We start from the raw sequence: 12,622 nt of genomic DNA on the forward strand, positions 1-12,622 counted from the left end.
AGTAAGGCTGGTTATCTTGTGACAGAGCCCTAAGGCTCAGCTTTTCAAAATTACTGGGACAGTGGTGCCTCTAAACGTATAGATGAGAGTTCAGTACTTGCACAAAAGAGGGATGAGTTCATGACTATCAATTTGAGCACATTCATTACTTCCCCAGCTTTGAATGCCAGGCTCAGGAAAGTTCAGAAGCTGGAGATTCAGGCTGTAGGTATGTAACTGTCAGGCTGCTGATGCATTTTGCTCTTAATAGCAGTCTGGAAAAAGAAACAGAGATGACCTAAGCAGCAGGGTATGACACCTAGTCAGGTGCCAAGGTTCTGAAGTTAGAACTGAGAAAGCAGAATTCACAATTTTTTGTCAAATTAGGAAATAAAAAGAATGGCATCATACACCAGCAGATATGTATCAAGTTATATTTTTGACATTTATGATTACATTAAGATCTGTCCTTTGCTGTGAGTGCTCTCCAAAAATATGTGTAGACTTGGGTAACTGGGAAAAACAACCCACATGAGAAACAATGAAAAGAAGAATTTAGCTCTCAAATATTTAAATGCAAATATCATTGCAGGCTAGACATCTTTGAATGTATAGACATGAAGAAAGTATAAATCCATGTGATTTGAAAATCCATTTGACACTACTCAAATGTTTCCATAAGTGACCCTCTATACTCTGATTCAGCAAGGCGTATACCTATGCAAGTGCCCCCTTGAAACCAAAGGAAAAACCTTTTAACTGAGGCTTGTGTTTAAAGAAAAAATAGAGCACGTCCCTGGAAATACTATTTTAGACATTTATCCACAGCAAATAATTTCTTCCAATCTTACCATGTATATTTGCAATCTTCCCTATCATTAATATCTTTCATTCACTACAATTCAACCTCAAACTTTAAACTGCAATGCTAGCTTATTAATTCATTGTCTAATTATAGTCTGTGTAATTATAGCCTAATAACAAAAAGAAATAATGACACTCTAAAAATTAGCTCACATTACAATCTAATGCTAATCCTCCTTCTATCTTAAAATAAAAATTATGCTTATTGCATATCAGGAGATTATTGGAGAATCTCACTTTTTTTGGATATTATTCTATGCTGGTACTATGGGCCCCAAACCATTTACTGGTGTTAATAGATTGGGAAAATGGGATCAAGAACAGTGATGCATGTAACATTGTAAACAATTATTCTAGGAAAGGAATCAAAAACTGAGAATTATACCTGAACATATAACACATACATACAACGAGAGGTGCATTTTCATGGAAGCTGTGACTCTCATAAATCCTTGAAATATGTTTTGCTAACTGCAAAGTGTTTAAAAAATGATGGAAGGGTTATTTTTTTTCCCCTAGCTTATTTCATTCCCTCACAAGGAAAAATACCTACATGAAAATGGAGATATTTTCTACTGCAGACTAATGGTAAAACCACCATTGCAGTTATATCAAAAAATTTCAAAACTAATGTTCTTACAGAACTAAAAACAATATACTAATTCAGTCACACTGTTCTACAACTTCTTAGTGCCACCTTGTGGAACCACAGCACCTCAATCCTTACTCACAGAAGGGCTTCTGTGTTCTGCTGTGTTCTGTGTTCTGCTGCCCCTTCCTCTGCTGCCACACAGCTACAAAAATGAAAGTATAAATTCCCTGCTGACCCCTGATAAATTGATCATAATTAGATAGAATGAACCACTGATTATGTGATTCTTTAATTCTTTACCTAATTTAGACATTTAGACACAATTTGATGGGCCTCAAGTATCACAGAAGTACAAGCGTGGTTTTGTATGTGCACAGTAACTTAATGTTGGATTATTACAAAATGATGAGGAGAACAGAGTGTCCTCCTGTGTTCTGCACAGTCTTCTCAAGTAAAATGAAGTTTTTGATCTCAACATTTTCTAGGTGTGGGTATAAATAATCTCTGTTTTATTACCTTTGTATAACATATAGCTTAAGAACAGCAATAAGAAAGAGAAAGGCTGCACTCCCAAAAACACCAGCAGAACTTCCCACTGATGTGCTTGAATTTTATGTTTGAGGGTCAATCTGCCCATGTCAACCCTGCCAAAAAGTGGCTTTGGTCCACTCTCCAACCTTTAGAGCAACTCTGTCAGCAGAGCCCACTTAAGCACAGAAGTCAAACCATTGCTCCTTCCCTCTTCCCCTTTTCTTTGTTGCCACAGAAGCGTCCCAGCACTTTGTCTGGGTGTGTGCCAGCTGGCAGAGGCTGAAAACCTCCCAGATTTAACTCAGTTAAACCTATAAATTACTGAATAATCTAGCTCAAAGGCTGTGGACACATTGGTTGCTTCTCTGAGGATTTCCACCCAAAGGCCTGCCTTCATCACCCACCCCGCCTCAGAAATTCCTGTACAGCACTCTGTTGCATCAGGTGATTTTCCAGCTCCTCATCCTGCCTCCCAGACTTCAGATAAAGAACATACTGGCATCTTTTTAACAATTCATCTGTTGAATGTTTTACTTTACCCATCTTCTATTTACCCAGTTGATCTATTTGCTTCTTTGGGGAAATTTTCCCTGTTGAAATGAAAAACAATTAAATTCCTCCTTTCCCTAAGCTGCTTCTCCCTGACACTCATCATTTAGCATTCTCTGAAGAGAACAGTTTTTTTTCTGCAAATTCCTTGTAAATTTGGTGGTCCATATCAGGAACCAGACAAGGGAGCTGACAGAGTAATTCCCACTATACTCTGGATTAAAAGCATTTTAGGCATTTCTTTGATAGTCAAAACAACATTTGGAGGCAGCTGAGCAGCTGGAAAGGACTGGATTAATTACAGAGATATTTACAGTTCATATTGTGACACTAAGCCCTCTTTTCTCTTTTTCATTGTCCTTGTAAATCCCAGGGAAGAAGTATTACAAATATCATCCAAGTATTTAAAGGAATATTTCAATATGCCATTTCAAATACTGATTTTTATCATGTATTCTTCCTTCCTCTTTCCCACGCAAATAGTCTTGTATAGTTGCTTCCTCAATTTTTTGCTCCAACTCTTTCACAGCATGGAAAACTGAGTGAATCTTAGCAGTTTCAAACGCCAAACAGTTGTACTAGAAGAAGGAAATGGGTAGGTGGGAAAAGGAAGGACCCTCAGAAACCCTCATTTCCAGTAACCTCATTTCCAGCCCTCATTAACAAGAAGTCTCCCTGTCTGGATTTATCAATTACACAGATTTCAAGTCTAATTTTATAATTGGCTGATGCTCACAGGAACATGAATATTCTAAACAAAAATGGTTCAGTGATTAGAAAGGATATGCCACCCAAGGAGGTGAGGGGACTTTGTCCATGCCCACATACTGTTTCTTGAAGCCTGACCTGGGAACAGAATGGTATTTTGGAAGAGGAAGATTAAGGGATGAAAGTGCTGCAAGTTTGGTTCCCTTTCCTTTACTAGGTGGAAAAAACCTTACAGCAACTGCATGCTGATGGAAAGGCAGCAGTGCCAGACAGGACAGTGCTGAGGGCAGCCTGACCTTGCCTCTGCCGTAGGTGGGATGTGCCATTACTGCCACAAGCAGGCAGTGACGATGCCGCCTGTCAGCGGCTGGCAGGTGCCCCAGCAGGGCTGAAAGAGCGAGGCTCCTGTGCAGTCATGGAATAGAGAATGTCCTTCACAGTTCATGATTAATTCAAGAAGTTCATGCCCACTCGCTGTTATTCTTGCCAAACTGCACCTGAAATCTCAGGACTGTCCATGAGAAGCACTGAGTGTGTACAGACAGCTGCCACCTATCCCGTGGGCTGGTAATGATAAACAGAAATTTAATCACGACACATGAATGATATGCAGTAGCATTGCTTTTCTAACCAGTTAAACAAATTAAATTTTCAGAAAGAAAATACAAGTGATTTTACCCTGAAATCCACAGGTAAAATATCTTGAGGGGTGGGTGTCTATAGCCTTGGTGTATTGAACAGTTCATACCAAAATGTTCTTAGTAAATTTAGATCTAAGTTTTGCATTCCTAATGGCTGAAACAGAAGAGCAGAGAAAATGTACTATAATAAATCATAATTTATGTGACAAGGTATAAGCCATTTCTCAGTCTAAACTGTGATATAAATGAATTTAAATAATTTTTGACAATTTTTTTTTTAAGGAAAAAAAAAAAAAAAAAAAAAGGAAAAAAGAGCTCTTGAGCCCCAATTATAAATATGCTTCCTACAGAGAAATTTATTATAGGCAAAACATTGCCTTAGAGGGTTTGTCTTTGTTTTTTGCTTTCAAGTGAAATAGCATCTACAGACTAAGTTTGCAACTAAAAGCATGGAGGTTATTTTTTTTCTTTCTACACATAGGATTAAGAATACAGCATTGTCAGGTTTCATTATACAATTTAAAGTGATGAGTTCAAAAAAGGATTTGCAAATAAACCAAATTCTTCCCTGTAAAAAAATAAAAAACAACAAACATATAAAGAAATTCAGAATTATTAAAAAAAAAAGACATTTGTAGCTGGCACTCCAGGTTCTGTGGTCCTTATGAATTAGATGTTTTTGTTTGCACATGATTTAGGATGAGATTATGAAGGACAGAGTTCCCATCTGAGCCTCAGCAAACACTGAATACATTACTTTGAATTTGATACAAGGCTAATGTGCATATGAGTTCAACTGAAATTACTGACTTCAAATAGAAGTTTAATATAGAAACAGAGGAATGGAGACACATAATAAGATAAGAATTCAAAGACTGCATATTGGAACTGATTCCCTTCTGAAAAAAAAAATTGTTTATTTTCTCTGTTTTTTAGGACTAAGACTTATAAAAATGTTTGTGAAAACCTCAAAGTAATTAGAAGCTCACACTTCCCTTACTATGCACATACAGGTTTGCAAAGTCAGTTTCTTATTTTTCTGTAAAAGACAACCTATTCTTATAGCACATTCAATTCTGCATATTAAATTGTATCCTGTACCATGCAAAAGATTTGAGAATGTAACTGTGACTCCCTGGAGATATGACAGAGATTTTATCCTTTTCTTTGAGACTAATCAGGATTCTGAATCCAAGTCACTTTCTAAGTAGAGACTGGGGTATTTTCTTTTTACCAGCATGCTCATTCCCTACTTGCAAGATTACTTTTTTCCTTGTTTTTTTTTCAAAATAAAGGGTGTATTTTTTTTGCAAAATGCTTCAGTAAAAGACCTTCTAAGTGACATTTATTAGTTCTTACTCTGGATAAGACTTCTCAAACAGAGCTCCTCCATCTCATGTGCTGATGTTCTCTTCTAAAAAACAATCCCCTCCTTACAACATCTGCATCAATCCTTAATACTGTACACTGAAATTGTACAAGGTTTCTACTTGCCTGGGTGAAATGTACAGTTCACCTACACTTGCACTCAAACTTCTCATTTCACATTCCTTTCTTCTGTTACGCTTCATGCATATATAAGCACATACTTCTTGCTATCCAAATGGACTGTATCTTTATTTTTTCAAACTTTTATTTCCTTCTTAACCTATCATCTGTTTAGACTGCTGCATGCATTCAGCTTGTGCCACCATGTGCTTGTTCCAGCTCTTCCCTTATTCTCTTGTCCCCTAAAGAGATTCCTGTTCTGCACTTCCCCCTCTTGGAGCCCAGCTATAAACTCTTCTTTCTGTCCACTTCTGCTGGCTGTGCATTGGCAAAACTTTCCATCTACTAAGAGACAAATCCTCAAAACCTGCCTTACAACATGGCCTAAGCAGCATTTAGAAACTAAGATTTCTATCAAGTTTTAGAGCCACTAAATAATAGTTAATTATTTTTAAAGTATTATTCAGTTGTGCTACTTTAGTTATATTGTGTATTCTATTAAAATACAAATACAATACAATACATTCTATTAAAATACAAATTCTTTCTTCCAAGTTGCATTTTTAAACCAATTGAAGTTGGACTTTGGAAAACTTTAGACACAGTGATCATACAGATGTCAAAATTGTGTCAGAATGGGCAATTTTACATAAAAGCATCTCTTAATCTTCATAAATATATTAATGTTTTTTTTCTTGCATCCTTTTTGGCTTCTCTGCAGAAAACAATTTTTAACTTTTACATTTTCTTCACTCTTTGTATTTTTAAATGAAGGGGAAATGTGAGCCTCTCTTATGTGCTCCTGACAGTAAAAGAAATCTTGTCTGTCTCTGTTCTCTGTAACTGACTCATGACAGTCAGTTTTTACTTGCTTATTGCACTTCCCCTAATAAACAACAGAAACATAGAAAAATTACTTATAACTGTAAATATATATGGTCATGGGCATGCAGATAAAACTTTTAATGTGAGACATAATTACTGAATATCTTGTAGCAGGTTAGGAAAATTTCTCATTCTAGAAGATGCCAAGAACAGTTAATTTATTTTTGAATTTTAAGGCAGAATTATCTGTAAATCTAGGAGATAGAAAATACGTAGAGTGAAAGATCAAGAAGTGATTTTTCTTACAAGGAAAGGAATGCTTCATAGCAGTAAAAAAAGGATAAGACACAGACTCCAACAAACACAGAGAATTAGTTAGCTGAGTGAGCAATGTAGGAAGATAATCTAAAGAATGAAGGATTAAAAGACAAATGGCAGTTCAGGAAGAAGAAAACTTTACGTATACAAGAAGAAAGAGCTTAATGTAGAAAAGACTTGGAAAATCAACCACAGATACTGAGAATGAAGACTTACTCTTAAAAAACCCCGACAAAACACACAACCAAAAAACCCCAAACATCTAGGGAAAAAAGATTCAGATAAAGTAAAAACCCAATATGGTTCAATAATACAACAGAGTTCCAAAATGGTAAGTTATGATCTATGATTTATTTACCCAAGTGCTGACATGCATAAAAAAAAAATAAAAATGCTCTATTCTCTTGATACCACTGAAGTTTCTTTCACTGCTCAAAAGTGAATGACAACATGCCTTTATACACAAAAGGTGCGTAAAGAATAAAGAATTAATGTGATCTAAGATACACATTTGATGAATCTGAAAGAAATTAGCTTGTTTAGTTGAAAAGACAAAAGCTGGATAGCGAACTTGGATAAAAGTTTCAACATAGAAATTGTTTCCTAAAATGGAAGGGGTATTATTATGATAAAAATTAGTTCTTATTTAAGAATGCAAAATGAAAAGAAAGAAGAAACCCTAAACCCTCTAATCCTACTTTTTCTTAAGGAAATCAAGGAAAGCTTTCTAAACAGGTAGCTGTTGAAAGAGAAAAATATAAATACCTAAGGGGGCTGTGGAACTGGATACTTTAAAGAAGAGGTTACATAAACATCATTAGGCATGGCCTTGGCATTAAAAGGCTTGTTGCAGAAAGTCCCACACCTCCAATTCATAAATTACTGAAGAACACAATCAAATCACAAGGCATTTCACAGCAATTGCAAATTCACATGAATGAATTCACAGTTAATGTATGGGGAGGCTGAGACAGGATGGACCCTCTGATGCCTAGCCTCAACCAGCTACGCCATATGTAGCATTTTGTTTGTATAAATAAGCAAAATGCAGTCTGACTCTTGCATTTGTCCCAAAACAAACAAAATGTTCTTTCTATATTAACTGATATTCTATGCTTGTTGCCTTGATTAATCATTTTATGCCATCTGCAGCATCAACCTCAATGTGATGCACAGAATCAATTGCTATTACTAAAGTGTTTGGAACTGAAGATCAACAAAAATAGAAGTATCAAATAGCCTCCTCCATGCCAAATTTGAAGGAAGCAAGCTGCCAGTTGGGTTTTATGTAACAGATACACATGACTTTAATAAAACCGATAAGGTTACTTTTCAACAAAGCTATATTAAAACTTTCATTAGTCTTCTGCAGTTCTCAACACCTCCACGTGGATTTTTATCTTGCACAAGAGATAAAAATGCCACGTGCCAACACAGAATCATGCTCATAATGAAACAGCAGCATAAAGAGAAACTCACATCAACACAGAGATGTGTGTGCAGACATGCATGAAAGAGTTCTGCACGCAGATCTTCCTAGAAGAACCCCCCTCAGCCCTGCTGCACTTGCTGCTGCACCTCTTTAAGTCTGCAGCGACCTCACTCAGGCATCCACACACAGAACAGCAGAGAGGATGTGATGGCTGAACAGAAAGGGGATAAAAGTAGAAAAAATACAGTGGATATTACTTCCTTCATTGAAGTCTCTAAGAAATGCTTGGTGATGTTTGGTGATGTCTAAAGATAAAGGGGTCAGTGAAAGATAGTGTAGGAAAGAAGGGCAGACTGGTGTAACCCAAGAGCATTGCCAGGGCAGGGACACATGGTGGCCAATAGGGTAGCTGAGATGACTGTTGGAAGAAAAGTGCATAGATATTTCTGAAAAAGAGTATCTTAGAAACCACTAAACTCAGATTCCTAGGGGGGAAACAGAGCTTCAGAACCATCAGGTAATTATGGTTCAAAATCTGAGTTTGTGGGGAAAAAATGTGTGCCTAATATCGTACTGAAAAAGAAAAAATGCACCAACCTCCCTCTCCCCTCCAGTAATCCACGTTACTGCATGGATTTATAGACTCAAGACTTAGTATTGTGCAGCTTGACTATTACTGAAGCATATTTGGGGAAGGAGTGTCAAAGGAGGGAGATTGCTTATATGGTATATTTAAATCCATTATTGTAGTGGAATTAATTTATGTTAGGAATCCAGAAACTAGGACAGTAGGTATATTGTAAGCCCTTAATTAATAAGTCCAGCTAAGAGGTAAAAAAAAAAAAAAAAGGTAATTTGCTGTTAGAATATGATGCTCCTTCTGTGAACACTATAATAACAGTTTCCATGTTTTACTTTGAAAGAAAAGGTAATGGATTAGGGAATTTTTAAATACTGACCCAAGTTTCACCCAGAATATTTTAGGTTTACCATTTATGCATATCATGGAACATACAATAAACTAAAATTAACAGCTGCAAGGTGATGTATTCTAAAGGCAGAAGTGATTAGGAAAAGGGGAAAAGGGCTGTGGAGCCAGTTTAACCAGCTAGCTGAAGCTTTGTTGAACCGTTAATTTAATTACTTTGTGTTATATCCTGTGTCACATGTCTACCACACACTCAGAAATGCAAAACCTGCTGGGATGCACTCTGACAGTTGTTCAGCTCTATTCAAAGCTGACACTAGTGTTGTGAAATATGCTGTTTCAATTTTAAGCTCTGTAAGTGACCATATAAAGTTACACTTGGTCAGTCTGATCCCTGATGAGAATTCCACAGCTACCCAAAGTGGAAACGCCATGTGCTTTTTGGATGGTCCTTTGACAAGAGCATCACTCATCTAGAACAATACATACACCTCTGCCTAAATTCATACAGTTTTGATTTTAGTTTTATTGACTTGCAGTTATGCACTAATGGATTGAAACCAAAAAAGAAAGTGGTTCCATCCACTGGTAATGACAGTAGGAGACTTCATTTTTTAAAATGAAAGTTTTACAAGTTCTTTCTCATAAATATTTCATTTTATCACTCAATTGACATGCTGAATGTGTTCCATTTGGAAGAAGTCAGTGGCAGCTGTAAGCTTCCCAGTGGAGTTCCAGCAAGCTAGAGCCTTCTCCCATAGGATCCCTACCTCTGCAGCAATTCTATGCCCATCACATACAGATATTCTTAATGGAACTGATTTGTTGGAAAACTTCACATCATTTCCTTTCAAATGATACTGTCAGAAAAATCTACAAAAAATGAGGTTGTATTAATTATGAAAGATAATTCTGTGAGAATGAGACATAAGACCCAATTTATAGTTCTGCTCCTACCTGAGGGGTCAGACCAATCCTGCCCCTGTGTGTCAGGTCAATTCATCCAACCCACACAAACCTCTGGCATTGTACGAAAATTCAAACAACTGAAAGTGCATGAGGTATGTTTAAGGTCTTTTCCTACTCACATAAGTTGAGCAATCTTTCCAAATACAGATTCCAAGGGAAAAATTTGCCCCAAAGATCTGTGGTTTTCTATTTTCAACCCGAATTCAAAATTCTCACGATAAACGCCTACAGGGCATACATTTCAATAAAATTTATATTGCTATCTTCAGTGAAGCCATCTGTAGGAGGAGTGCAAATAAAATGAAATTTAGCACCCTCATTTCTGAAATTTAGAGCATGTGTGGTATTTTACACATTTAATGTGAGTGCCCCAAATGTCACCACAAAGGTAAACATGCCAGTTTTTAAATATCAGGCTCAGAATGCAGTTGCAATATGTGACAAAAAAATTTGCTTTACAAAGGGAAAAAAGGCATGCAAAGGTGAAACACAACTGTAGTTTTCCTCTTCAAACAGATAAAATGTTCCTCCCCAAATCTGTGTTACATAAGTTTTCTAATAACTCTCCTATCACATTGTAAATTATTTATACAGACAGAAAACTATTTAAAGTATATCTGTATGCTATTTCAAACAGATTAAAACTTCAGATGTAAAAGGACTACTTTTTAGCCTCCAGATTCTAGGCTGCTCTTTTAGTACTTTTCAAGTGTTTATTGCATTATTTCACTTAACTTGAAGGTTGCACCAAGGATGCTGCAAACAAGTGTACTAAATCATGTCATTTGATGGACCTAAACTGAAGCTTATTTCATGGCATGGATTTACAAATTAACTGACATGAAAAAGAAAATACTTATAGAGCTGAAGCAATTTTACATCAGGAAGATGGAAACAAAGATTAATAGATTTGAATAGATGCTCTTTTGTTAGTACAAGAAAAAGAAAATAAGTTCACAACTCAGTGGTGCCTAAGTGACTGACTGTGACATAAGACAATAAAGATTCATCTTTTATATGCTTTATGCAAAACACAAAGACAAGTGGTCAAATAAATGCGGAACAGGCAAGAAGACACATATGCTGATACATATTTATACCACAAATTGCTTCTACTGTAAAAACCAGAAAACTTTTTAACACCTTTTATTGATTAGTCCCTCTACAAATGATAAATATCAACATAGCCTTAAATTCACTGGATATTTATGAAATAAATTATAAATTAACTGCAATAAAGACAACAGAAACTACACCCACATCTCTTTAAACTCTCATCATTTAATATAAGAAGGCAGCCTACTCTGCAATCCAAGAAGGTAACACAATATTTGTGATTATGACTTACCAAGATTAAAAGTGTATGTGTATTTTTCATGTTGGAATGTGTCCACCTATTATGCCATTCTCTGCTGATAATGAACTAACATTAAGTTACATACTGAGACAACAACAAAAGAGCTCACATGTAATCATTCTGGAATCAACTGTAGCCTTACTAAGGAGAGCATTATCACAAGCATATTTTGTAAAAGCCTTATTTTTAAAAATATTAGAATGCTATGAAAGATGTTGGGAGATTTCATTTACTGTTCCAGTCTCATTAGATATCCTCCAATCATAAATTTCCCTTCAACACTGTAAGGATTGTTACTGATTGAAAGTGATAAGGGGAAAGCAAATGGTTCTTCAAATTACACCTGCATAAACTTGGTACTGCAATTCCAATGTCACCTTGGAGAAAACCAGTGATTCATTAGAAAAGTGACAAAATGTGTTTACTAAGATTTGAACTTGTAGATGCATAAACCATAAACAAGTGTAGAAATATACTGACAGACAGTGACCATTATTACCATTATTCATTTGCACACAGTAAAAACCCCAAACTCTCCCTCACAAGAGGTAAAAAGAAAGTGACTGTGTAGAGTATTTTATACATAACATAGTATTTTATACATAAAACCAACCCAACCCTTGGCAGTGAAAATTTACATTATTAAATGGTGCAGTAAAATAACCATTTAAAATTAGTAAATCCTACATTTCAACTGATGTGATCTCACAAATTTCGGCACTCCAAATCTGTTTTGTTGTTTAGACTTAATGTTTTACTACACTTTCCTCCTAATACAGAAAATTAAATGAAAAAATAATAAGAAATGAATCATCCACCTTCCCGCTTATGGATGCATTTCCTACAGCTGATGGCTGTGGTTGTAACATGATAAAAGCTACCACATCCAAATTTGAAGAGGAATCTCTGCACATATTTTTTTTTTTTAGAGTACAGCCATGTGTGTCACACAAGGCTATGACTTCCATTCTCTTCTAACTGCCAGTTTAAAAAGTACTTTCAACTCAAACACAAAGATTAACTAAACCCCACCATATATTCTATGTGCAGCACTACTCTAAAGCAGCCACAGAATGATTATTCAAGGTCACTGATTGAATCCCTGGTCAAGATACAAATTCAGTATTGCATTTCCAGCTCTACTTTTGAAAAGATTAATTCAAACATATGAGGATTTCCAGCAAAATACTTCCACTGTTTCATGCACAAACATCCATGGCAACTGTTAAAGTGCCTTCATGAATCATATTCTAACTTCTAACTGCTTTTTGAAAAAAACCCAGAAAACAACTCACAAAACCCCACAGATGCAGGCACATCCCCAGGCATCAGAAAAGGTAAATGCTTAGTTGCAGTGTGAATCCAGCTCATATTCCATTTCTATTTAGAATGTGATTAATCTTCTAATAATAATAAATAATAGTTTGCACTGAAATTTACT

The 12,622-nt window shown here is 35.9% G+C and overlaps 1 protein-coding gene across 4 annotated transcripts in view; it reads right to left on the bottom strand.

Annotated features, from left to right (window-relative positions):
• The window catches only part of CACNA2D1 (calcium voltage-gated channel auxiliary subunit alpha2delta 1), a 361,220-nt gene that overhangs the window by 63,692 nt on the left and 284,906 nt on the right, over positions 1 to 12,622 (bottom strand). The gene's annotated exons all lie outside the window — the stretch shown is intronic.

The sequence above is a fragment of the Pseudopodoces humilis genome, chromosome 5 (genome assembly GCF_049639895.1).
Source record: "Pseudopodoces humilis isolate 2021_Gansu_Grassland_sample_001 chromosome 5, ASM4963989v1, whole genome shotgun sequence".
In the NCBI taxonomy this organism is placed as follows: Eukaryota; Metazoa; Chordata; class Aves; order Passeriformes; family Paridae; genus Pseudopodoces; species Pseudopodoces humilis.